The following is a 27,046-nucleotide window of genomic DNA, read 5'->3' as shown; positions in this document are numbered from 1 at the left end:
GACATTTCAGGTAAAAATGTATTTTTTTTTTTAATGGGCAGATTGGAAATTCTGAAATTTGGCAAAATAATTTTTAGATACAATGCTTAGGAAACAATTTGTTCAAGAAACAGAGCTCCTTATTTGTGGAATTCTGAGACACTTCTTGCATTTATTTGCACGTTACTGATTTGTTCAGGTGTCCTTCAGAAGTGTCCCCTCTGTGGAGTGGAAGGGTGTTGTGCCATGGCCAAGTGCAGTGGGGAAAAAATCCAAAAATCCCCAGTGTTGGGTTCACTCATTGAAATGATAGCCCCAAAAGCTTTTTGCTCTTTTCTTTTAAACTCGCTGGTTTCTCCTGGCGACACGACTGAGGTTTGTGATTGTCATCACCAGAGTGCAGCGTTTTCAAACCCAAACCACGTCCTCCAAATCATTTCAGGGAGCAACTGAGACAATTTGTTAATGAGCTGATGTCTGGAGTGGCTCCTCATATTGAGTAGCACCCTAGAGCATGGAAATTTTCTTTATTCCTGGCTGTTAATAAGTTATTATTCCCCCATTATCATCACTATTATTTATGAATGGCTGTTGCAGTGCTTTGGTCATGCTCATCATCCCCTTTTCCAGCAGCAGTTCTGGGATGTTGACGCTGTCCTGCCTTCCCTGCACGACTCTCCTGCAAACACAGCCAGAGGTGTCTCTGCTGCAAGGCAGGAGAAAATCCTGGCTTGGGTCCTGGTGACTTCTGGGGGTGGGATTTCCTGGGAGGCACGGTCTGAGCACTGCTGGGAATTTAGGAATTGCTCCTTAAATTCCAGGGAGCTGCTGAGAGCCTGGCCCGGAGCCCCTGGAGCTGTCCCTGGTGCTGTTGGCACAGGGCTCCTCCAGGCTCCGGGCGAGGGGGCGCTGAAATGTGCAGGGGACTGTAGCTACGATATTTTATGAAAAAAATATTTTGCTGGGATTTTTCTCCTAAGGAGCCTCAGGAAATGAATGTAAACAATTAACAATCTGCTGCTGTGGGATGCAACAGGTGCAGCTGGGATTGGTGCACGTTGGTTGTTTCTGATTAATGGCCAACCACACTCAGCTGGCTCAGACCCTCAGAGAGTCACAAGCTTTTGTTATCATTCTATTCCTGCCCTTTCCAGCCTTCTGATGCACTTTTCTCTCTATTCTTTTAGTATAGTTTTAGTATAGCATTTTAATATAATAGATATCATAATGTAATAAACCAGCCTTCTGAAACACGGAGTCGAGATTCTCATCTCCTCACACAAAGCATTGACCACAGGGGATGAAGCTTTTTTTATACTTTTGCACTGTTTTTCTGCATTTTATCACTCAGGAGGGGTTTGATCAGCCCCTGCCCCTCCCTGTGTGCTGGTTAAGGTGTGTCCTGCTTCAGGCCATGCTTTAGCAAGGCAGCACTCGGAGCTGGAGGGGGGCAGAGCTTTGCTGCAGCCAGCAGGGCTCGGGGGGCTGCTGCACTGGCATCCCCCTCCTTGTCTCCAGGATTTCTGCTCTCCTCCAGCAGAGTGCATTGCAGCAGTGCTGTTCAGCTTTCCTAGCTCTGCTCTCCTTGTTTTGCTCAGTGCGCTGCTGCTGATTTTGTTTATTTTTATTTATTTCTTTCTTTCCAGTGGATTGCTTTCAGGGAAATATTCAGCAGACACATAACGAGCTGTGGGGCTGTCCTGCCCATAGGATATGCAAAGCTGCAGCTGAGATGGGATGGGCAGGAGCTGCTGCTGCCTCAGACAGAAGGAGTTCTTCCATTCCACCTGTGGGAGTTGTTTCTCACTGTGCTTTACAAGGCTGTGCCCAGCTGGGCACGGGGAAGAGGGGGCAGGATGTGCCAGGAACCCCTCTGCTTCCAGCAGAGTGCTGATGGACAGCTGGCAAATCAGTGTCCCAAACGTGGTGAGTTCAATTTACATTTGTGAAAATTCCCCACTCTTCTTCCTTCTGCTGGAAATTCACACGGTAGCTCAAAGCATTTGGTGAAACTCTTGAGTTTCCACACAAACAGAGCTCCAGGGGAGGTATCCCCTCCTGCCCAGCCCTGGATGCCAGCACCCTCCCTTTCCAACCAGAAAGATTTGTTTAAATAGTTTGATTTGTCTCTGCTGACTCACAGCTTAATGGGGTTTTAACTCTGTTTGTCTCAGTGCCTCGTCCCAGTCTCTGGGTGTTCCCTGGGACAAACTCCAGCATCTCCCAGGGCATCCCCCCCAAAGGGCAGGTCGGGGTCCAGGGCCATGGAAGGACCAGCCTGCAGAGGGAACAAGGGGGGAAAGAGCACTGGTGGCTCGTGCTCTGCAGGAACCTCTCCAAGGCAGGAGATCTTCTCCCAGGTTTTTTCCACTTGGCTGCACTGGTTTTTTATGGAGGGGAAAAAACCCAAGTACTTTTTAATGTACTGTGTTGTTTTTAATAGCTCAGCGCTCCGTGGATCTGTGCAGTGTTCAAGACCTCATGAATTTTTTAAAAAACCCAACTGAAAACACAACCAGAACATGTTTGTACCCGGGAGCATTTTTCACGCCTTTTCTGACTCTTCTCTGAGCTCCTTGGAGGTCACAGCTCCTCCTGCAAGGCTGGGGTGCTCCTGGAAATCCTGGGGCTTCTCCTTGGTGCTTTGAGCTGTCACAGGAGTCCAAAGCACCGCTGGCTCTGACCTTGCTGCTGGGAAAACTCAGCGTGGAGTACTCGGGAATTCCAGCAGAGCTGGGGTTTGTTGGAGCTGCTGAGGGACACCCCAAGGCTGGCACCCACAGCAGCCCAGCACTGCCAAGCAAACAGCAGCAAGGAAGGTTTCCTCCCATTAACCAGTCTTGGCTCCAGTAATGATTTTGGTGGTTTCCTTCAAGGAAACTTGGGTTCAGAGGGGTGCTGAGATGCTCCAAGTGTTTCATGTTAGGTGAGGCCCTGGCACAGGTGCCCAGAGCAGCTGTGGCTGCCCCTGGATCCCTGGCAGTGCCAAGGCCAGGCTGGACACTGGAGCTGGGAGCATCTGGGACAGTGGGAGGTGTCCCTGCCATGGCAGGGGTGGCACTGGGTGGGATTTAATCTTCTGTCCTATAATTCAAAGTTCTCCAAGGTTGTGCCTGCACCAGGCAACTCTGAGGCCTCTCCATTCCCTGAAACAGTTCCCAATATTTCTGCCTTGTATTATCATTCTTCAGTGAGAACATTTTCTCTTTTCAGCAGTCTTTCTGATACGGTTTTTTTTCATTCCCTTCTGGTCCATTTTGTGAGAAAATTGAAGCACATTTCAGGACAGGTTGTTTTGACAGAAGGGAAATAACCCTTTTCTTCCCTAGTGGAAGCAGCTCTGTCCAAATTGGTGAGATTCTTTCCCTCCCAGACATTTCTGCTTTCCTGGAAGAGAAGCTGGGCAGTCATTCTCTTGCCACATGGAAAATGAGAGTTCTGCTGTTGGATTTTGAAGTGAGAACAGGATGCAGAAGCCTCCACGTTATGGGAAAACAGTATTGCAAAATCTGCTGCAAACAGCTCATTGGGAAAAACTGCCCATGACAAGGGACAGGCGCTTTTAATCTCATTTTCAGAATTTATAGGAAACCTGTCTGCCTTAAGGGGCTTCTTGGAATTCATTGTGCTGTGCCAGAGGGAGGGTGCAGGCAGGAGGAGGGATTGAGTGAGAGGTGCTTTGAAATGAAGCATTTCAGCTTCTCTTTGGGTCTCTGGATCTTTAGAGATGATAATTTTCTCAGCCACGTTCCTGAGGTGGGATTTAGAGGCTGCTGGGCACTGCCCAGGCTCCCCAGGGAATGGGCACAGCCCTGAGGCTGCCGGAGCTCCAGGAGCCTTTGGAAAACTGGGGTTGTTGGGGGTCTGTGCTGGGCCAGGGGTGGGACTGGATGATCCCCGTGGGTCCCTTCCAGCTCAGGAAATTCTGTGATTCCAAACCTTTTGCAGTTCTCCCTCCGTGAGTAATTTTCTACAGGGAGGAGCGAAGCACTGCGCTGATTTTAGGTGAGCTCATTGCTTTTCCCTGAATGTCCCCAAATCTGGTACCAGGCAGGGGCAGCAGCAGGTCCTGTCTCTCACGGTGTGTGGCTGTGCCCCTGGCCCAGGAGTGACCCCAAGCTGCTCCTGTTCCCTCCAGGGAGCCCTGCACTCCTCGTGTCCCCCATCCTGTGCCTGCACAGCCCTGGAGCCACGTGCCAGGAGCAGCAGCTAGGGCTGGAGACTTCTCCTCCTGAAGCAATTTCATCCTACGGGCTAGAAACTCCTTGGGATAGCAAAATCCAGGAAAAATACAGCTTTTATGGCCTTTAAATCAAAGATTCCTGACAAGCTAATAATGGGCTGCTGTGCTCCTGGTGACGAGGATTTTGCAGTGGCAGCGTTAGGAATTGCCTTTGTCATTGCTCCTGGCTGGACACGGGCTGGGTTATGGATGGACCCTTCCCGGGGTGCTGCAGAGCAGGAATGCTGCCTGAATAAATCCAGCTGGGCTGGAGCTGAGGAGCCTTGGCCAGGGAAATCACAGGGCAGAGCTTTGCAGGAGTGCTGAGCAGCAGCTCGTTGCCACAGGGGCTTCATCTCTGTAGGGTGATGTCATTTAGGTTTTCCTCCTTGCCAGCACTAATTGTTGAGGATTTCCATAAACATTTGCTCTGCAGAAGGAAAAGGGTCAGGATCAGCTCTTCAGGGAGATGTTTTATTAGGAAGCTGCTTTAATAGGCTGCCTTGTAGTTTTGAGGCTTCATAAGGAAAGGTTGTGGATATTCTGGCCTTGATCTTTTAAATTGCATTTTAGCACTGTTTACAGGGAAATTCCCTGTGTGCTGGAAATTCCCTGTGTGCTGGAAAGTCTCTGTGTGCTGAGTGCTCTGCTGGACTGAGGCAATGGGCTCCCCTTTCCCAGCACCTTTTAAGTTGTTTTTATCAGCTTTCAGAGAGAACCTTGGTGAAAATCTCTTGAATCTTTCCCTGGCTGGGAAACAAACAAGCTTATATTTAGAATATGTGTTGAAGAGGGGGGTGAAAGGAGGGGAGATTCAGAATCTGCATTTTGGCCCAGGCTCTGCGTGTGGGAAGGGCCATGTGTGCATGGGGAGGAGTGAGAGAGTTCCTCAGCCAGGTGTGTTTTCCAGGCCAACTTTGGAAAGTCTCCCAAGCAAACTTGTTTATCCCATGCCATTGTATTTCTCTTTCAATGTGCACTGGAGGTGACGTCAGGTATACATCAAGTAAATGGCTCAGGAGAAGGGAACTGTCAGGCAGCCATAAATTACAGAGAGTTATGGTTGAGTTTATGGTTCTTCAACTCTTAATACACCTTGCAGCTTTAGCATAGCACTTGAGCTCACAGTGAGACAACAGTTGACAGGATTATATTTTATTTTAAGAAGTTTATATTTTAAGAAGCCCATTTGCTGCTTTCTTTTTCTCCTACTTCAGTTTTTGTCTTGGAAACAAATGATTATGGAACTTGGGCTTCCTTGTCACTGTCTGAAGTGCCCCCTCAGGTCAGGTTTTTTTTTTTTCTTCCCTCTTTTCCTGCACATTTAGGAGCACCTGGTCCAGAAGATGAAGTGTGGGGTTTGGGATGCTGGGGCTGGAGCTGGGCTTTGCCTCTCCCGGGTACCTGCAGGGTCAGGATGTGGAAGGGAAGGCATGGAACAACTCAGAGCTGAGGTTAAATGTGTGTCCTATGGCATCTCCATGGGATAAATATAAATATCTAAATGGCTTCTTGATCTATTCAAAACCAGATGTGTAGAAATATCTTCAGTTTTTATACCTGCATGGATGGAGGGAGGTGGTTCTGCCCCTGTGCTGCACTCCAAGGACTGCTGCACCTTTCCTGGGGAGCAGACAGGTTCCAGGTGATCCTTCTGTGCAGGGCTGCTGGGGCAGGGATGGCTCCCAGCCCACCACTCTCTCCTGGCAGGCAGAGATTTGGCACTCTGCTCTCAAGGCAGGCTCCAGCTTGATTTTCCTGTGCTTTCAGCCACTTCTGACTCATTGGAACGTCCTGAACGGCACAAAACCGACTGAAAAAAGGACAAAACCCAAGGACTGTGTGTGGTTATTCACCCCAGTTTGTGCCTGGGGCCCTGAAGGAATTCAGCTTTCCTTCAGCCAGGCCAGCTCCTTGTCCTGGCACAGGTGAGAGAGGGCAAAGCTGGGGTGGAACTGTGCTGAGGGATGTGCTGAGCACCGGGTGACCCCTGGGGACACAATTTAGCCCCTTGTGACTCACAGGAACATCCTGAGCTGGTGTGAGCAGCTCTGCCCGAGGTTGCTGGTAGATCTGCCAGAGCCAGCAAAGCCTCTTTGCTGCTGCCTTTCTGTTCTGGAGCTCTGCTCCTCGTTGCCAAGGATTGCAGACCATTTTTACAGAACTAGTTTTGAGCCATAACAATATCCTGGAGAACAGCAGGCTCTTGGGGGTAGGCAGAAAACAACGTTTAAAATTAAAAAAGAAATTGTATTCAAATGGAACCGTTTATGGTTCTCACATTCATTTTTAGCAGAGCAAAAGGAAAACCCCATGAATTCACCTTTCTGTGTACTCCTGCAAATTGGAACGCCCTGTGCCTTGTTTATTTGCAATTCTCTCCGCGTTTTTTGCAGAGTAAATCAGCTTGGATGAAAGGAGAGCCAGCCTCGTTCCTGCCAAACCCTCGGGGACCTGGGGACAATGAACCCAGCTGGATCCTGCAGAGTCCAGAGGCAGAACCTTGGTCCTGCAGCCCAGCCCAGGGTGAGTCTAACACTGATGTGGGCGAGCTCTGGTTTGGGAGCAGACCCAGATGTGTCCTCAGCACGCAGGGCTGGTCCTGTTTCCCTGCCCTGGACAGTCCTGGGAGTGCTGTAGCAGGATTTGGGAGTGGGGGAGCTGCTGCTGCAGGGCTGGGGGGGTCACTCCTGCTCAGCCACCTCCAGAGACCCCTGCCCAGCTCCGGGGCTGCTGGAGCTGGGCTGCCCCTGCCAGCGTTACATAGAAGGTCCTTGCACAGCTCCTGTCCCTTCCAGTCCTGCCAAAGGGCTCTGAGCACGCAGGGTGGCCCTGGGCTGGCCCTTGCAGGGTCACTGAGCCGTGCCCTCAGCCCCTTGCACTCCCTTCAGTGCTTTTCCCCGAAATGCAGCTGCTTTGGGTCACACGAGGCAGCTGAGGCAGCTCCCTGGCCCCAGCTGAAGCTCCTGAGCAGGGAGAGTGCAGGAGCAGAGAGCTCCTGATCTTTGCTCTTGGGTTTCCTGGTGGCTTTGGCACCGAGGGATGCTGCAGTTCCCAAATGCAGCGCTCCACAAGCGGGTCAGCAGGGAATGTGTTAGGGGCCTGTCAGTGCAGCAGGGTGCTTTCTGCAGGGACAGCACTGCCTGATGTGTTAATTATCCCAGTTCTGTCTTGTCTGGCTAATGCCATTGGAAAAAATAAAATCCTGTGAGGGGAGAAGAGCCTGAGGAGAGCAGAGTGTGAGACGTGGCCACTGAATGGCACAGCTCACCAGAGGGGAGTGTTTTTGTTTGGTGGCTGGCCATGGTAACAGTGCTTCCCTGGGTGAGAGAAGCAGGAGCTGCTCCTTTACCCCGTGTTTGCTGCCAGCCCTGGGTCTGAGGGAGGAGCTGAGCCCTTCCCAGCGTTGCTTTGGTGTTGGGTACAAATAAAAACTGAATTAACACAGAGCCTTCCCCACCAGCTCCCGTTTGTGAGGATGCCTTTGGAAACTCCACGGTGAATCAGTAATTGGGTGTTGGGAGGTGGCAGAGACAAGTTCATGTACATTTGTTACGCAGAGAGACCTCTCCAGGTGCTCCTCTGCTCTGCCATTACTGTAATACATGGTTTATTTTACCAGCTTGTGTATCTCACTGAGAAATGGAGCTATCAATTTATGTAGGCATTGTAGTCCTCTTTCCATTCCTGTAATAGCTGCTGTATTTCAGCCATTTATGTACTGCACTAAACTCTTTATTTTTGTTCAGCAAACATTTTTGCCTTAAAACACAAGTTGCAGCTGGTACAGTTCTACAAGTGCCCCATTCTCCGGGAACTTGCTTGGAGTAAAAAGATCATTTTAGCGTGGGTTTTTGAAGGCATCTCTAAAGGCAATTAAAAAAGCAAACCCTAAAATTCTATGGAGATCTGAGTGCCCACAGTGGGGGTTAAAGTGATTTTTAGCTGTGCCTGGTTTTTTTTTTCTGATCTAGGGGTATAATTGGCTGATTTTCTGTCGACTCAGGTCTGATACTGGTGGGTCTGAAGTACCCAAGGCCCTTTGGGATGTTCAGCCCTGGTGCCCCTTAGATTGACCCCATTTCTCCCCTTGAATTTTTCCATTAAAAATTTTCCAGGCCCATCCCAGCACAATTCTGGGACTTGTCTCATTCCTGAGACAGGCACAGTTGTAGAAAAGACTCCAGAAACTGAGCTAAAGACGTACAAAACTAAGGTCAAAAGGATTCCTGTGGAAAAGTGGGATGTTTGAGTCCTTAAAGAGAGCCCTGAGAAAAGATGGTGTGCCCACACTTCCTTTGTTGTCTGTCTAGACTTCGCAGCCCTCAGGATGTTTTTGTTTCTGCAGCTCTGAATTATGAATGGCCTTCACTTTTCCTACCTTGCACTTCAACAAAAGAGCAGGAGGCACAAAGCAGGGGAAGAGTAATCCCAGTGGGAATGGGTAGAGCTGTGGCACGTCAGTGTGTGGCAGCCCAGGACATTTCTGTTGTCCCTGCTGAGTTATGTCTGAGACACAGCTCTGCTGCAGGCAGTGAGTGCAGGCTGCACAGACCCCTCTGGATGCATCCCTTCCCTCCAGCAGCCCCCACTCCGTGTCCTGGGACAGCTGGAGAGGGTGTCCCCCTGCCCCTGCCTGGGTCAGCGTGGGGAACATCCCTCTCACTGCTCCCTGCATGGGCACGGAGCTCCTGGAGCAGGCAGCTCCTTGTCCTGAGCTGATCCAGGTGCAGCCTCCCCTCTGGAGGCAAGGCTGGCACATGGGCACTGCCCACTGCTCTGCCCCAGCTGATGCCACTCTCTCCTCCCTCCTCCACCAACCCAGGATTCCCCCAGGCCTGTCAGCTCTCATTAACCTCCTGCCTCCTCCTTTAATCTCCCCTGGCCAGTTTTGGGATAAAAGATGTGCTTAAGATGAAAGGAAGAGCAGCACCACACAAAGGCATTAAAGCTCACGGAGCTCAGCAAGAGCATTTCTTTTATCCCAGCCAGAGCAATTCCCCCAGTGAAAGCGTGCCCTCCGTGGGACATTTCTCCTCCAGAGCAGCCTGGGGCTCACCCCAGCCCCACCTGAGGGCTGGCCAAGCTGGCTGGAGCACCACAGCCCCTCACTTGGGGCAGGCTGGGTTTGGCTGCCGGGGGAAATGCAGGACAGTGACACGGCAGGAACGTGGAGCAATTCCCAGGGACTCTCCTTGGAGGCTGCAGCTCCATCCCAGGTGAGCAGGGCTGTGCTGGCTGAGCCCTTCCCTCCATGGAGCACTCCTGCCTTGCCCTGCTGCCCTTCTGGAGTTCTCTGTCTGCAATTCCTGCTGCTGCTGCTTCCCTTTTGGACAAGCCCAGAGTTTTTGGGGTGCTCTGCTCACCGCAGTTGTTGGTTTGGGGTTTTGCCCTTTCCCAGTAAATCCCTGCAGCACCCGGGATCCCCTTTGTCTCATCAGCTCTTCAAGAGGGAAGTGTGGCCCTTGGAAAACGGGGAATGTGGAGCTGTTGGTGTTGGAACTGGGGCTGGAGATGGAACCCAGTGTCCCCCAGGAGCCAGAGCTCTATCAGACACAGCTGCCCAAAAACCCTGGAGCTGCAGGAGCTGGGAGAGGAACAATCCCCAGGAACTGTATCAGACACAGCTGCCCAAAAACCCTGGAACTTCAGGAGCTAGGAGAGGTTTTCAACAATCCCCAGGAGCTGTATCAGACACAGCTGTTCAAGAACCCCTAGAACTTCAGGAGCTGGGAGAGGTTTGGAACAATCCCCCAGGCGCTGTATCAGACACAGCAGTCCAAAACCCCTGGATCTGCAGGAGCTGGGAGAGGTTTGGGACAATCCCCAGGAGCTGTATCAGACACAGCTACCCAAAAAACCCTGGATCTGCAGGAGCTGGGAGAGGCTGGAACAGTCACCATGGTGCACAGCATGGGCTCAGGATTTACCTGCAGCTGGGGGTGTCACACCCAGGGAAATGGGGCAGTCTCTCACACCAATATTTATCTGGAGCAATAGATTCCTTCAGGAATGTGTGTAACTCAGAGCTGCCCGACAACACTGCAGAGCTGAGGCTTCCAAAAGCTTCAAAATCTGCTTTAAATACTGGGGGTTTCCTGTACATTGAACTGGTTTTTTGTTCTGTGAAATTAGGGGATGTTCACAAGGCCATGCACAAAACAAGTACGAAGATGATGGATATTTCAAGTGAAAATACATGGAATACTGTCTCAGGGTGGAAGTGGTGCCCTGAGCAGCATTTTGGACAGCTCCTGCTCGCTCTCCATGAAGGATTTTGGCTGCTGTGCTTAAGAGTAAGTGGAGCTGCTTTGCCACTTCATTCCAAGTTTTAATATGGCAATGAAAAAATGTTTTGAGTGATCACATTCTCTGATGGGGTCTTTGCTTCATTTGTGTTGTTAACCAACATTAAAATCTGCATTTTCATGCCAGCAAAGTCGCCACAGGTAAGACTCTGCTGTACAACATATGGAATATATATTTTAATAATTCAGTGTAATTGTGATGGAAAAGAAATCATTGGTGCTGGTATTTGAGCCTTAATGAATATTGTGGTGCCTTTAATCACCTTGATCTCATTGGCATTTCAGCAGAGCTGGGTCTAGAAGAGGTGATTATAATATTTTAATATTGCCATCAAATATTCATGAGGCAACAGCAGTAGTTAGTTCTCCCATATTACAACTTTGATGTTGTTTTAGTACTTACTCCATTGTTCTGGAGATGGTTGGACTCATGATCTTGAAGGTTTTTTCTAATCTTAATGGTTCCATGATTCATGACACCTTCCAAAGCATTGCCCTGATCCCTTCACTCAGTTCTAACAGTCCCAGTGACATCTGTAAGTGAGGTTAATTTATATTCGAGTGTGGGGTCAAAGATCAATCAAGCAGATCCTAAATAGTGAACAATTACTCAAGAAATAGTCATGGTTCAATATAAAAATAAATATCTGGTTGTTCTAGTCTTATTCTCAGATGGCAAGCAGTTGTTCTTTATGGCTCATAAAACACATGTGGCTCAGAAAACCTCAAGCACTTGGTATAAAAATAAATATATTTTACTGATTAAACAAATTAAGTTATAATTTGATTCTTTTGGACTTTTTGTGCTGTACTCCAGGTGTAAAACTAGGAGCTCCTTAGTTTACATTCATACCTCTCCCATCATCTCTTGCCTTCTGAGATGATTTTGTTGTTCAGAACGGCTCCAATCAGTTCCTGATTTTACTGTCAGCCTGAAAAGAGCATATCTGAACTTCAAAAAAAAAAAAAAAAGAGTCGAGGGGGGAAAAAGAAGAAATAGGTTCAAAAATAGATTCCTGCAGAGAGTATAATCAGGAGTAATTTTCTCTTTGCAGAAATACTGCAAAACAAACTGTACTTGTTCTAAAGCAAGGGAAATATTGGAAGATCACTCTCTAGTGGTAGCAGCCAAATAGGTTTTTGAAAGTGCAGCGAGTCCACAGCAATTTTACATCTAATTCTGTGTTCTCCTCATAACAATTTACTGTTTGTTTTGCCCATATTTTTCAGTCTGGCTTGCAGGGCTTGGTGGAGCCATTTTCCCAACAGTGGCACTGAGCAGGGGAGAGCTCCAGGGGCAGGTTTGATCTCCAGCTCGGCTCCTGGGGAGGCTCTGACACCCTGGGAGCCTTGGCAGGAGCTCTCTGAGGGGGGGCAGGCTCACAGAACATCAAGGAGATGCTCTGAGCCTTTCCTTTGAAGCTGTTGCTCTCAGATTTCGTGTTATTAATTCATTATATTGCTTGTTAATGACGTGATCCCGCACTGCTTGTTGTGAGGTGTGGGTCCTGGGCGGGCTCTTGTGGTGTTTGCTGTCAGCCTGGGGGTCAGCACTCCATCCCCCCTCCAAGCTGGCATTCAGGGCTTCCTGATTTCCACCAGCCCAAGCCCCAGGAATCTCCAGCCAAAGGGGATTTTGGCCACGCTTGCTGTGCCAGGCTGCTCCTCGGGGGGTTTTATTGCTGTGTTGGTGAGTTCTGCCTGGGTGGACAACGGGAGTCTCTGTTGGTCACTGGCAGTGAAACTGAGAAAAGATCTTTTCTGACACTGCCCAGCCCATAGCTAACATTGCTAATGGAAGTTTAAAGGAAATCATCGGGAATTCCCAGTGCAATGAGAGATCTGCAGGAGACTCTGGCCACAGTCAGGCTGGGATGCCACAAGAGTTGGAGCTGGAAGAGAAAACCTGTTTGCTAAGCACAGAAGGATTTTTTTCCAGGTATAAATTCAGAATTTAAACTGTAATATTTAAACCAGGTTAGTCCTGGTGAGGAGCAATTTAGTCTGGGAGGAGATTTAGGTTGAGCTACAAGTTACTGCATTCATCAAACCAGCTCCAGCAGACTTGTTCTTAAAGACACCAAATACAATTTTCAGAAGTGTTTTTCTAATCATATCAACAGGATAAATGCTTGGGCACTTCTCAAAATACCACTGGGAAATTCAGGAAACATTTCACGTGTCTGGAGCATGGAGAGCTGTGTTTTCATGGTCATTAACACTCAATTTCATACCACAGGAGCTGCTGGCATTGCTAATTTGTCACAATGTCACATTCTTGTTGTATCTGGAATATTTAAGGTTTGTGCCGGTGTCATTGTGGGCACCTCAGTTTCAACCTCATTTCAGATTCCCTTTGTCCACTGCCTGCCAGTGAAGCATCTGCTGCTCATCTGAAATGATTTAGTCACTTAATCACCCCCGAGCATTGATCTGTCCATAACCTTCTGTGGAATAAAGATTTAATGTCAGTCTTGGAGGCTGCAGCAGATACCTCCAGTCTGCTCTTGCTGCAGTTTAGCTAAGCTGTTAACACATTTTTATCTTTTGAGAGTACTTTTTGAATAAGAAAAGCAAGCAAAGAAATCTTTTATCTCCGTTATCTTAACAAGTGTTTAACTTGCTGTTGAATACTTCAATAAAAAAGGAGTCAAATATGATGTAGAGGACACAGGTCTGCTTTTAGGACCTAAAACTGAGTAAAGTGAGCTGGTCAAGCACCCAGAGCAGATGTGACCCTTTGTGGCTGTTGGAACCCAGGACATCCCTCTGGATGGCTCAAAGCCCTGGCAGGGGCTCAGAGACCCTGGCAGGAAGACAAAGACACCTGGGAATTCAATCTCAACCCATGGAGCAAATTACCAACCTTGTATGAAGAATTACAGGTCACAAAAGTTTAAGCAGCACAGCAGTAGCAATCACAGGGTGAAGGGGAAAATTTTGGAGCACTGTACAGGGGGGTTTTGGACCTTGTACAGGGGGGTTTGGGATTCTGCACATGGGGGTCAGGGCTCCAGGATGGAGGGATTTGGGCGTGCCTTGTCCTTCTTCTTTCTTCTCCCTGGCATCCACGTTCAGGATGGTGTTGGCACTCACAGACTGGTTTAGAGTAGAAAGTCACTGTCTAACACAGGTGATAGTGTTGGAACATAACTGCAAACATGGTATAGGTAGTTTTTAGTATAAAAGATAGCACCAGCCCGAGAGGCGGGGAGAGTGCACTCGGCTGTCCTGCTGAACAGACCTCGGCTGGGCAGACAGAATATTGTAGACAAGAATTAATAAACAAGATTGAAGACCGAAAAGCCTGAGAGTCCAGACTCGGAAGTGCAGCCTCCAGAACCGCTTTTCCCGTGTCGGGGCAGAGACAATAACAGCGAACCGTGATACGTGGCCGGTGAGGAGGCGAGGTGACAGCATCCCCACCTCCCTCCTTCCCCGGAGCTGCTCTGGGGTCAGGGCAGTGCCCAGCTCTGGGACAGAAGGGTTCTGTGAAGGCTGCAGCTCATCCCTGGGCTCTGGGGCACGCTCCTGAAGGCTCTGCAGCCCGGGAGAATCACCTGCACTCATCTCTGCCTCTGAAGGAGGTTTGGGTGGCACAATGGCTCTGCTGCCCTGGAATTGAGTTAGCGTGGCAGCCAGTCCTTTGTTATTGGCTGAATAGCATTCATTTGGATGTGACATATTTCTTGCTAATGGGAACATTCATATTATCAGTGTTTTCAAAAGGCTGCAGGAAGGAAAAAAGCTCTCCCACAACACTATCAATATTTCCAGGGCAGGCAGTGCAGGAGGGAACGCTCTGCCTTCTGGAGCCCTGCCTTTATTGATTGCTAGGGGTCTTAAAAACATTTTCACCTCTTTTTCTGCACACTTTTTCCCGTCAGAGGCTGCAAATGAAGGGGAAAATTAGCATAAACAGGTAAAAGAAATGGAAAAGCAACATATTTCTGTGAGGCATCCTGCGATACCAGCTCTGTTTGGGCAAAGGGAGCACTGTGATAGGAACAGCTCCAAAGGGAAGTGGAGTTTAAAGCAGACTAAGGAATGCTGGGCACGGAGTTATTTGGATTTGTAATGGGTTGAAATCCTGCTTTTCCTTGATTTTTGTGAGCTGGGAAAAACTGATAGAGGTTTTGGTGTGGGACCAGGTAGGGTGGTCATGGGGATGGGGTGGTTTTTAAGGAATGGGTGCAGCTGCCCCCACATCAGCTGAATCTGATTTCCCAGCTCTGGATTAGCTCTGTTTAAAATCAGGTAATAACAAAGCAGGAAACTTTGAGTGAGAAGAGTGATAAAGTAGTAAACAGGCAAGGTGAAAGGGGAAGGTGACTTTGGAGCAGTGTGAGAGCAGCTCTTTCTGTGCTTCCTGCAAAGGAAGTGCTGTGTTTGGGAGAAAGAAGATCATGAAAAGAAAACAGGTTTGAAAAACACCTAGAAATCCCAAGAGGCTAGGAGACTGATTTTTAAATTATTGTTATTATTTTTCCCTATTTATAAAATTGGTGGTGACTGATTTCTGGATTCATAATGATATTAGAAAAGAAATGAACAGACTTTCTCTGCCCAGCGCATTTTAACTTTGCAGGCACTGCCAAAGTTCCGAGTTGAGGCTGACTGGAGACCCAACTTCCCTGAAATAAGCCATGACAAAAAGTTAACAGGATCCAGGCTCTCTGCTATGAAATACCTCGTGTGGGCTGATCTCAGAGCTGAGGGAGGGAGTAATTCAGTCCTGCGGGTGAGTTTGGTCAGAGACCTCGCGGTTATTTCAGCCTGTTATTTCTGCCTCGGCTTTTCAGATTTGCAATTACTCCGTGGCAGTGCGAGAGGGGCACGCTGCTGGCCCTGGCTGCTGTGTCCCTGTGCCACCCCCGGGGATGCTGAGGGCAATGCCAATCTCAGAGCAGCGTGGCAGCTCTCCCCGCTCTGGGAGCGAACGGGCCGCGTGGAATCGGAGCGCTTGGTGTCGTGCTGCTGGAGAGGATTGGTGGTTTGTGGAAGGAGAAGACATTTCTCAGCAGAATTAAAGCTGGTGTGTGACTCCAGAAAAGCCGTGTGAAGCTCTGCGTTGTGATTTGCTCTCAGAATGAGATTTTTCTGGTAAACAGCAGCAGATGTCAAAGCTGTAGAATGAAAAGCCCTTCAGATGGGCACCTCCACAAGTGTCAGGAGCCATCAGGCAGGTCTGGAAAATGCTGGAGAAGCCCCCAGGGCTTGCAGTAGATCAGCCCCCACAGGCTGAGGGTGCCCTGGCTGCCTCTGCTTGGGCTGTGCCTTGAGCTGAGCATCTTTAAATGCTTTATCAAAAAAACCCCAAAAAAACCAAAAAAAAACCCCCAAAAACACAACAAAAAACCCAAACCAAAAAGCAGCATCTTAAATGCTTTATCAAATCTTGCTCCATACAGGAGATACTGTGTGGCTGGGAGTTCCCGTGTCAGAAAGGAAAATCCTGGAATACCCAGGGATGACCTTCAGCAGTTCAGCCACAAACTGGGTTTCAAATGGCCAGACCCCTCTGCAGAAGGGCCAGCACTTTCCCAGCATCACCTGATTATTTCCTGACCTTTGGCAGCCCCTGCACTGCTCTGGTGTGAAAACATTTCATAAACTCAGCTTTGCAGGATGCACTGAGAGGAGAGAGCACTGAGTGGGCTCTGAGGGCAAACAAACTTCCAGACCCACGCAGGACACGCCAGGTGGGTGCTCTGTGGGAATGGGGTTTGGGATGTGGGGCTGCCCTTCCCTCCCTGCTCCTGGGGGTTAACCTGCCTTTCAAAGCCTGACTTCAGGCATTCCAGCACCTCCTCCTGCTGCTGGGATGGCAGCACTCCTGGTACCTGTTCCCTGCACGTTTGTGTGTTTGTGCAAGCCTTCTAAGGATCAGAATTTACCCTTGGATTTTTAATCCAGTGACAGCTTATCTAACTTTATTTTCATTAAGTAACATGATTCTGTGAAGTGCCTGGGAATATTATTTTTGGGAGACTGCAGGTTAATTATTGAAAACTTGAAAAAGGAAATATTAAGCCAATTATTAAATTAGAGTTGATTATTAATCCCGGAGAGATAATTACCAAGGCCTGAGGCAATTTGTCTTCTGTTTGAAATAGATTTTTCCTTGATTAAGTTGTATTTGTCACTTAGTCCCATGGTTGTTTCTGCAAAGGACTCTATTATCCTGCAAAGTAGAAAACACTTCTCTGATGTTGACCCCAAATATTTGGGAAACTTTTGAGCTGAATTCTGTGCAAGGGCACACCAGCATTGGGGAATAATCTGTCCTTGCTCCCCTCAAAGGCAAACTGCTTCTGAGTGAGTAGGATTTCTATCACAGCAACAAAAAAGAGCAATTTATAGCTGTAAAAATGCATAAAATGCGATTTTTGTTTCAGAAACCCACAGGTAATGCTGAGCATTAAATGCACATCTTGTAGTGTAATCAAATGATTGTGGTGAGACTTAAAAACTGCAATAGTAAAAGACAAGATAAGTGATGTTTGCTCTGAGGCAGCATTAAAATTCTGTGCTTGAGGAAAGCAGAGGCTGAAGAGATTTTAACCCTTCAACCCAAGAGCTGAGACTCTCAGGCCATTAAATGGGTCTGAGTGCATTATTCTGGATTGTGTGTTGGTTGCACTGAGGCACGTTAAATACAAGGGGTCTGGGAATGTTCCGAGTGTTTGTGCTTAAACCTGAGTTTAAATCACTTGTGAAACAGCTTTTCTGGGTATCAGAGTCATAAATCTCAATTTAATTGCTGTGGAAAGGATGAAGGAGGACTTTGGAGTGAAGTGGTTCCAGGAGGGCAGAGCCTGGGGGTGCCTGGCAGATTTTCTGAGCTGTGGCAGCCCCTGGCTTTGGAGGAGGACTACAGAGGACACTGAGGGTGTTTTCTCTTTAATATTTCTCTAGCAAGGTGAAAATGTACCCATGTTTTCCCTAAAGATGAGGCTTTCAGTGCATCCAGCACAGAGAGGATGAATGTTCTCTGCTTCCTTTCCTGGAAGAATCAGCTTGACAGAAGAATCCTGATTCTTGTGCTCAGTCACTTTTCATCCTGGAATTCAAAGAGCATTATTCATAACCCCCTTCTGGAAATTCACCAAAAAAGGCTTCATTTCCTCCTCAGCTTAATTTTATTTTGCTCTCTGTACAGGAAGAGTGAGGATGCTCAATGTCCATTGTGTCCTGACCCCCTGTCCCTCCCCAAATCTGGGAGGAGAGACATTCCTGTAACAAATCCAGGCTCCTCTCCATGGACAGCATTTGTGAGCGGAAATGGGCTGCCAAGAAGGCTTAGATGGACAGGTTAGAGGAAAAAATGGAAAATATTTCACTAAAGAAGTCAGAATGCTGTTCATAAGGATTCTGGTCTGACTTTGCCTTCCTGTGTTGGCAGGGAGCAGCATTCCTGCCACCAGGAGCAAGGGGAAAACACTCCAGGCTGTGCCAGGGAAGGGTTAGGCTGGACAGCAGCAGGAATTCCTCCATGGAAAGGGGGCTCAGGCCTTGGCACTGCCCAGGAGGTGTCCCAGGAAGGGCTGGAGGTGACACTCAGAGCTCTGGGCTGGGGACAAGGTGGGGGTTTGGCATAGATTGGGCTCGATGGGCTGGGAGGGCTTTGCCAGCCTCAATGATTCTGGGATGCTGGGATTTCTGAATTTAATAAAAAACATCCCAATACAGAGCTTACCTTCCATTCAAGGACGTTTGGCACTCAGGGCAAGGTGCCCTTGACTCCTCGGTGTTGGGGTCAATTCACCTGTGTCTGCTGTGTGGGATGGCAGCCACAGACCCCTTTTCCATGGTGGAACAGCCATGGATCAGGGATGTCCATGATGGAACAGCCATGGATCAGGGACTGTTAGGGAGGTCCATGATGGAACAGCCATGGATCAGGGACTGTTAGGGGTTTCCATGATGGAACAGCCATGGATTAGGGATTTCCATGATGGAACAGCCATGGATCAGGGATGTCCATGATGGAACAGCCATGCATCAGGGACTGCTAGGGTCTTCCATGATGGAACAGTCATGGATTAGGGAACCTCTCAGAGGTCATTTGGAGCACAGTTTACCCGACCTTTGCCTTTACTGCTGTGCTGCTCCTCCACTCCAAGGCAATTCCACACTTGGCATTCCCACAGACAGCGAGCAGGCCTGAGCTTATTAAACCTCCCCCCAGCTGTGGGAGGGAGGCAAATATTTATTGTCTCATTTCATGGCTAAGACAACATGAGCTGAGACAACCTAATGAAAAATGATGAGCAAACCTGCCGTGGTGCCCGGCCAAAATCCGGCCAAGCCAAGAACTGGCAAGGCTCCCACTGAGCCCAGACTGTGCAGAATCAGAGCTCTGCAAAGAGCTTGCTCTCCTCAGGAGATTCTCTTTAGGTGTTTTAAGTCCTCCCTGCATGGGTCCCAGACAAGATTTGTAGAACAAAATAACTATTTTTTTGTAATTGGCGGGTTTTGAAAACCTGTTGTCGATTTATTTTTTTTTCCCCTTTGCTACTTCATTCTGCTTGAGTAAGGATTTTATATCTTGGCTCTTCTTAAGATGTAAGTGCACCTGACAGAGTCTGAGTCCATCCCTAGAGGAGGGATTTTGCTGCCCTGTGAGGCTGGGCACGACAGGAGCAGTTTGTGCCACCCGACAGGAGGAGCAGCAGGGCAGTGCTGGCAGCCTGTCCCTTTGGGATGGCAGCAGTGCTGCTGTTAATAAAGCTGCAGAGCTGCTCAGGAGGAAGAGCAGAGCTTTGTTCAGCAGCAGTTATGGCCCCAGGGACACTTGGTGCTTTCCTGGGGAGAGCACACCGAGCCCGAATTGCTGCCGAGCTCCCGCGGGACGGAGCTGTGGGAATGGGCTGTGCTCCGGCTGCTCCCAGCTCCTGAAAAATAACAACACCAGCAGCCAGGCTGGGGAAACAAATAGGATATTATAGAGTTTATTCCTGTGCGCTGCTTCCACCCCATTTGTCAGCATTTCATCCCACCTGCTGCTGGAAAGGATTCTGCTGCTCCGAGATGCCTGCGAGGCGTTGTTGGCATCTCGTACTACACGAGAATATCAATATCTGCTTTGAATAACCTCAATGTATTTTAAACAAGACATTTCCAAATGGTTGCTCTGTAGCTGTGCGGGAGCTCTGTGGAGCTCCAATTAAGAGTCTGTCAGCATTTGCATTGTGATCCATTGTGAAAATTTATTCTGGGTAGAAATTTGGCATGTAATAACCCAGACCTGGAATTCTCTTTTCTCCTTTCTTTGCTGTTTCGCTGGTTTTCTTCCTCTTCTGTGTTGGAAAACAATATCTGATGCTGTAAGTGCTAAATAATGGAGACAAAAAATTGCTCTGCATGAGAGGCCAGAGCAAGGCAAAGGAATGGCTGTTCCAGGGGTGATCACAGCTCTCTGACTCCATGCAGTGAGGCAGAATGGGAAGGAGCTGTTTGAGCAGAAAAGGTTTCTTATGAAGTAACAAATAATGGCTTTAAGCTGAAGGACGGTAGATTTAGATGGGATATTGGGATGGAATTGTTCCTGGCAGGGTGGGCAGCCCTGGCATAGGTGCCCAGAGCAGCTGGGGCTGCCCCTGGATCCCTGGCAGTGCCCAAGGCCAGGCTGGACACTGGGGCTGGGAGCACCTGGGACAGTGGGAGGTGTCCCTGCCATGGCAGGGTGGCACTGGATGGGATTTAGGGTCCCTCCCAACCCAAGGCAGTGTTTGTTTCTGTGTTTCTGAGTTAGCACAGCACAGTCTGAGGCCTGGAGGCACCCACAGCTGAAGTGGAGCAGCAGAGGTGCTGCAGGATTTCTCCTGTGATGATCAGACTGTGTAAGTGGGACAGACACGATGGGAGATGTGCTCAGTGGAGTGCAGCTGGAGCTGGATCCCCAGCCCTGTCGGGTGCTGTGCCAGGCTGTGCTGCTTCCCCTGGGGGCACTGAGTGCTGGGCATCATCCCAGCTCTGCACTGAGCCATGAACTCTTGTTAAAAACTTAAAAACTGGAGCTGGTCTCACTTGAAGTTGTGAACTTGTCCTTCAGGGCGCCCATGTGCTGCTCCCCTGGGGTTGTCTGGCTGCAGAGGAGGTTGGGTGCCAATGCCAGCATTTTTTGGATGGTTGAATGGCCTCCAAGCTGCCTTGTGTGAAGACTCTGCCAAGTCCATTATCCACCTTGGATGGCAGTTTGCAAACTGCAGCCACCCGTTATCCCAAGATGTTGCTGCTGGATTTTTCCAGGTTCTCATCAGTGGTGAGCACTTAAGAGAACATCTGCAAACAGCAGGAGGGGCTGGCCCAGTGTGCTCCCCTGGCAGATGACATCTGTAACACTGGAACATCGACTGGCACAGGAGAGCTGTGCTGGACAGCACCCAGACAGGGGAGCTGGGGGAGATCACCTCCAAAATTCAGCCAGGGTGCCACAAGGAGAAAGGAAATCCTGAGGAGAGCTGGCCTGCAGCAGGGTAGGATAAACATATTTCAAATAAATGAGGTCTTTTCCTCCTGCAGCAGGGAAATGGAGAGGTGTTGGAGGGAGGGAGGGCAGCTGCACGTGGAGCTGCTGCACTGGGGTCTCCTCGTGGCCTCCAGTGCATCTGCAGTAAATGTTTGATCTGAGCTGTTAGAGGAGGGCTGTGAATCTTATTATGCACCTCAGAACCGAGCTCGGCTCCGAAATTTGCAGTGAAGAGTCCCTGATTTCCTCCACATTCCGAAATTAATTTGATTGCACGCTGCGCTTTTAGATGTGGTAGATCCGTGTGGGAATAATTCTGTAGCAGAAAATGGAATGGGCATGAAATGGAAAACCCAGTGCACTCCTTTACAGCCCAAATCCTGCTTGCTGCAGGATTGTGTGTGGAGGCCAATGGACACCAACCTCAGTGAAGACCAGGGCTGGTGATGTCTGCTTCTAACTCCTCGTAATTTAAATAATAGGTAGTGTTTCTTATCAAAATGATAACAGCTGTGGAGAGGTGTTATATTCAGGTCTTTTCAGGTATTCTTTATTAGATCTGAAATCTCTCTTCTTGTCACAGCCCCTTCCCTTCTGTCCTTGGTTGTGTGCTTTGGAGAATACCCCGAGATGTGCAAGGGCTGCCCAGCACTCTGCCTGGCTGCTTTGGAGAGCTGTGATTTATGGGTGTTGACAGTGAATGCTTTGCCCCACCAAAGAGCTGTGCCAGGCAGGCAGCTCCTCCTTTCCGTGGCTCTCAATCTCAGCTGAGCAAAATGCTGAGAGAAGGAGCTCTGTGCTGGCTGGGCTGGCAGGCTGGGTGATCCCCAGGGCTGCTGCTGGCCACACGTTCTGCCTGGCTGCTTCCCTGGCCTCAGATTGCCTTGGGGAGCTGCAGAATAACTCCTTTGTGTTTTTCTTCCTGCCGTCCTTCATATGGTGGTTTATTCTGTGAGGTAAATGGATCAGGAGTCTGCTGTCTGCCATGGCTGAAAATCCAGTTTAGCTTCTACTCCCTCAAGGTAACGTCAGAGGTTTTAGAAATGTATTTTATACAAGGGAGCTCTGAATCCTGTGGCTGTTTTCTCTGAGGCTTGTCATGCTGAAAGCTGCCATGGCACCATGGCCATATGGTCCATCTGGGGACAATTGCCATCCTGTGTTTTGGGAGGAGCAGGGCAGGTACAACGCTGGCACAGCTCAGAGCTGAGCTGCTGCAGGGGCTGGGCTGATCTTAGGGGGAAATTCCTCCTAGAGCTCTTTTACTCTAAAATTCTACTCTTATGTAACCAAAATTCCTCATAAAATAACTTTTAGTCTTTTCTCTGTGGGGAAAATGTACAGCAGCAGGTGGTCACAGAGAACAGAGTTAAATATCATGGATTGTGCAGAGAAGACAATGAGATTTTAATGTTGTTTCCTGGTTATTATTTTTATGATTTCGATTTCAGATTGGATAAAGGAAAATTGTGGAGGCAGATAAGGATGCAGACCTCCAAGGATGTGGTAAACATCTAGAAGAATTTATTGTATGTAATGATTTGAAAATTATTTCATGCACTAAAAAGGCAGAGAAAAAACAAGTTAGAGACAAAGGCAATAGAGCATTTAGTACAGAAATCTTTGTGTAATGCATCTACAGGCACAAGTTTCAATGACCTTAAAGCAGGAAAAGGATTCACAGGTGAGCTGCACCTGAGCACCTCTGATTAAGGAGTGAAAGCAGAGGATGGAATCCTCTCCAATCCAATCTGCCTTGATGCCAGCTGGAGAATCCCTGGTGACATGCCCCTGGGGAAAAGCACATCCCAGTGCTGCTTTGGCACTGCTCTGTCCATCAGCAGAGTTCAGGGGCTTGCTCTGCTGTAGCTCAGCACAGTCTCTGTCCCAGCAGTGTCCGTGGGCAGGGCTGTGTGCAGGGAGGTGAATCCTCCTCCACGTGTTTGCCTGATCCCTTCCTCAGCAAAGGACACCCGTGGTGGTCACTGGAGATGTGAAGGGCCCCTGTCCAGCATCCCAGCCCACAGCAGCACCTTCCAGGAGGACAGGCAGGAAGCAGAGGGGTGGCTGGGCAGGCAGCAGGGCCAGGCTCCGGCTGGGATGCTGAGGGTGTCCAGCAGCTCGGCTCTCCGCAGCCTGCAGCACTTGAGTTTTCATCAACTTCTGCTAAGTGCTCTTAGCTTAGGCAGTTTCTGGGGAGAAGCCATTTGGACAGCAGTGTTTGGAAGCAGAAGTTTGCAGTTCTCATCCCTGGAAGATGATGCTGGGAATGCCCCAAGCCAGCTCATTAAATTTTCCTGTTACTGATGGCCCCTCAGGGGCCTGCTCTTTATAAGCAGCTGGTGGTTCCCAAAATCAGCTGGAAGGCTTGGCCAAGTTTGGTTGCTTGGCTTTGAGGATATTTAGATCAGACTGATGCCCTTGTATTGCAATCCAGTGTTTCTGATTTCTCTTGGATTCTTATTTATTTCCCCTTTGAATTTGTTTCGAGAGGTGTAGGCAGCACCCCTGTGAGCCTGGCTGACACGGGCTCCGTGTGCCAGCCCTGCACTCCTGGCTGGGTACACTTCCCCACAGATAATCCCAGAAGCCCAGACTGCTTTGGGTGGCAAGGACATGAAGGTTCCTTCCCCTTCCACTGTCCCAGGTGCTCCCAGCCCTGTCCAGCCTGGCTTTGGACATTTCCAGGGATCCAGGGGCAGCCCCAGCTTCTCTGGGCACCCTGTGCCAGGGCCTGCCCACCCTACAGGGAACAGTTCTTTTAATCCATCCAATCTGAACTTACTCTTTCCGTTTAAAGCCATAAAACCCTTTTTTTTTTTCTTTCTGATGCCATGTTTTGAAGGATAATCTAAACAGCAAAGGGTTTTCGTTTGCATTTTGAATATTTGCAGGAGTGCTTGTTTTCCCAGAACACAGTGTCCCACTGGAAGCAGCACAGGTGTCTGAGGAGAGCAGAGAAAGCCACGCTGAGTGCAGTTAGTCCAAGGAGAAGAAGAAACTGTTGCTTCTGCATAATTCCATTATTCACTGTGCTGAATTATACTTCATTATGAGAGGCTGCCCAGCTTCCCTGGGGGTGTAGTGGTATTATCAGCTTCAAGGAACTACAGCAATAACAGCTTACCTTACATTTATGTAACGCTTTTCATTTGCAAATGCTTTGCAAACAGCAGCTCCTCTTCTCCTGACATCTGGAATGCAGATAAAGGTTATTGGATCTATAAAGCAGCAGAGGAAGAAAGAGGGAAATGTTGAGCTTTATTTAATATTAAATACAATGCGCACAATCTCAGATCTGCTGGTGTTTCTCAGAGCTATTCATGTCCAAGATCAGGTTTTGTGTCACAGTGGAAGGCTGAGATCAATGGTGACACAACAGCAGGGCTTCAGAAGTGCCCAAGTGTCTGTGGAATCACGTGGAATTTCTCCCACCAGTGCACAAATCCCTTTGAAAAAAGGAGATGTAACTATTGCAGCAGTTGTTAAAAATGTACGTACAGCCTTCACATGAGGCACACTCCATCTGGAATTGCAGAGGCACACTGGTTGCACTGGGCAGTGCAGTGCTTGCACGTGCAGCTGTAAATTCAGCTTGAGCCAGTGGCTGAGCTCCAAAACCCCTGGGCCCTTCTCTCTCTCTCTCTCAGATGTGCTGAGCGAGCCTGGGAAGCTGCTGCTCATCCCAAGGAGCAGGTCAGGACTCCCCAGCAGCCCCTGGCTGATGATGGCAGGGCCGTGCCTCCCTCCCTGCCCTGCAGTCCTGTCCCATCCATTTCCCTGAGCAAACCCTCCTGGGCAGGCTGGGGGCTGAGCTGGCTCACTGGGCTCTGCAGCTGCAAAGGTCTGAGCAGGAAAATAATTGCAATTGCTCTGCAACTGCAAAGGTCTGAGCAATAAAATGTCTGAAGCACTTCCCGAGGGCACAGCAGGGCTCAGGGCTGGGGTGTCCAGTGCCCAGCCACGTTTCTGAGCAGCTCCCACAGTGAGGAGAGCAGTGTTTTAATGAAGTGAAATTCCAAGATATTGCAAATTAATAGTGTCCTTATTTCATGAGCTGCCTTCCAGGCACTTGGGGATTCCTGTATTATGAAAAAGACACTTTTGTGATATTGATATTTGTGAGTATGAGTGCAGTGTGCCCTTTCACAAGGTCCTGTAGTGACAGGACAAAGGGGAGTGACCTGGAGCTGATGGAGGCATAGATTTAGATTTTATTGTCTTTTCTGTTTCACTGAGAGTTGGTGACTTTTCCTTGAGCTCTAAAGAGGATGGGGCTGGTTGTGGTCTTGCTTTAGGTTCTGTGTGCACCGGATTGAGTGCAGCTCTACAAAAACCAGGAATATTTCGGAGCTAGCAGCAGGTGTATCTTCTAGGGACATCATTATCTTCTGCAAGTCTCATTACCCTGACACTAACTCTGCAGTTAGCAGCCTTTAGTAAATATTACGTATTATTTATGCTTTCCAGCCCTCCCATGCTGGCAGGATGAAGGTTTCAGGAAAGCCAGGGGCAGTGCTCGGTTGCCTGTGGGTGGAACGAGGGGCTCTGTCCCCAGCAGCCCCTGGCCCCAGCCCATCTGGAGGAGGGTTGGGACCTGCCTCAGGTCCTGGCCAGCTCCAGGGAAAACATTCCTGGTGTGGCACAGAGCTCAGGGATGCAGAGCAACAGCCAGACCCAGCTTTTTTAACACCTGTGAACCTTTGTGTCTCACACGGTGTTTGTGCAGCTTTGCTTTTTAACCCACTTCCAGTGTCCCAATGTAGCCATGATATTTTATGAAAAATCCTTTGCTAGGATTTTTCCCTCCTGAGGAGCTGAGGAGCCTCAGGAGAGAAATGTAAACAATAACTGTCTGCTGCTGTGCAATGCAACAGGTGCAGCTGGGACTGGTGCATGTTGGTTGTTTCTGATTAATGGCCAACCACAGATGCAGCTGCATTGGACTCTGAGAGTCACAAGATTTTGTTCTGCATTCTATTCTTGTTCTTTGCAGCCTTCTGATCAATCTTTTCTCTCAGTTCTTTTAGTATAGTTTTAATGCAGTATTTTAATATAATAGATATCATAATGTAATAAACCAGCCTTCTGAAAACATAAAGCCAAGCCTGGCGTCTCCACACATGAAGTGTTTCCAACATCCCACTCTGTCTCCTTCAGTGGATAGCCAGAGTTTCCAGGAATTCCCTCTGCCAGTGCCCTGATCGTTTGAATTACCTGAATAATCCGAGCAAGCATTTGTTTTGAAAGCCAATATTTAGATACTGAGCTGCTCATTTGCGTTTCCCCCCTGAGGCCTCAGCTGGGTTTGTTTGTCCCAGAACTCAGCCCAAGCCCTTTGTCCTCGTCCTTTGCTGCTGCTCATCCTCAGCCCTGGGACCTGCAGCATCCCGGATCTGGGACTAAACAAACTCAGCCAGTGCAAGAGGTGTTTGCAAGGTGTTCCCTTCTTCATTTACCTCCTGCAGGACATGAAATAAATCTGCAATTCTTCTCTGTCAGAAACCTGCGTGATTAAAGGTGTGAGGCTGTGACTGCCTGGGAATAGAAGGCTCCAGGGAGACTCTAAATCCTCCTCCAGGAGGTAAAGAGGGCTTAGAAAAGGGAGGGAGAGCAAATTTTTTCACAGGCAGAGAGACAGGAAAGGGGGTTTAAGGTTTTAAGGTAAAAGAGGGTGAAAGGGAATGTCAGCATTTGGCCAAAAAAGCGCTTAACTCATGAGAAATAAAGAGTGGCAGGAAGCTATTTGGGAGCTCAACTTGAAATTGTTATGACTTAAGAGTGAAATTGTTGCTTGTCAGGATTAATTAGTTAATACAATTCCTAAGAAGACTATTACAGATTCCCCTTTCCTAATATTTTCTCTCTGATAGTTATACATTAATTTTAGTGACTACAATGAGAGTATAACGCAGAAAAAAATAGGTTTTCCAGTGTGATCTGAAGATGTGATGAATATTCGAGGTGCTTTTAATTTTTGCCCATTTGAGGTGAAGTTTTCCATGTATGTTTGCTATGAAGGCAGAACTCCTGTTTAATTTACATTTTGCATGTTACTAATTT

The sequence above is a fragment of the Pyrgilauda ruficollis genome, unplaced genomic scaffold (genome assembly GCF_017590135.1).
Source record: "Pyrgilauda ruficollis isolate IOZ18807 unplaced genomic scaffold, ASM1759013v1 scaffold10, whole genome shotgun sequence".
Lineage (NCBI taxonomy): Eukaryota > Metazoa > Chordata > Aves > Passeriformes > Passeridae > Pyrgilauda > Pyrgilauda ruficollis.
Note: the sequence above shows the minus strand (reverse complement) of the source record.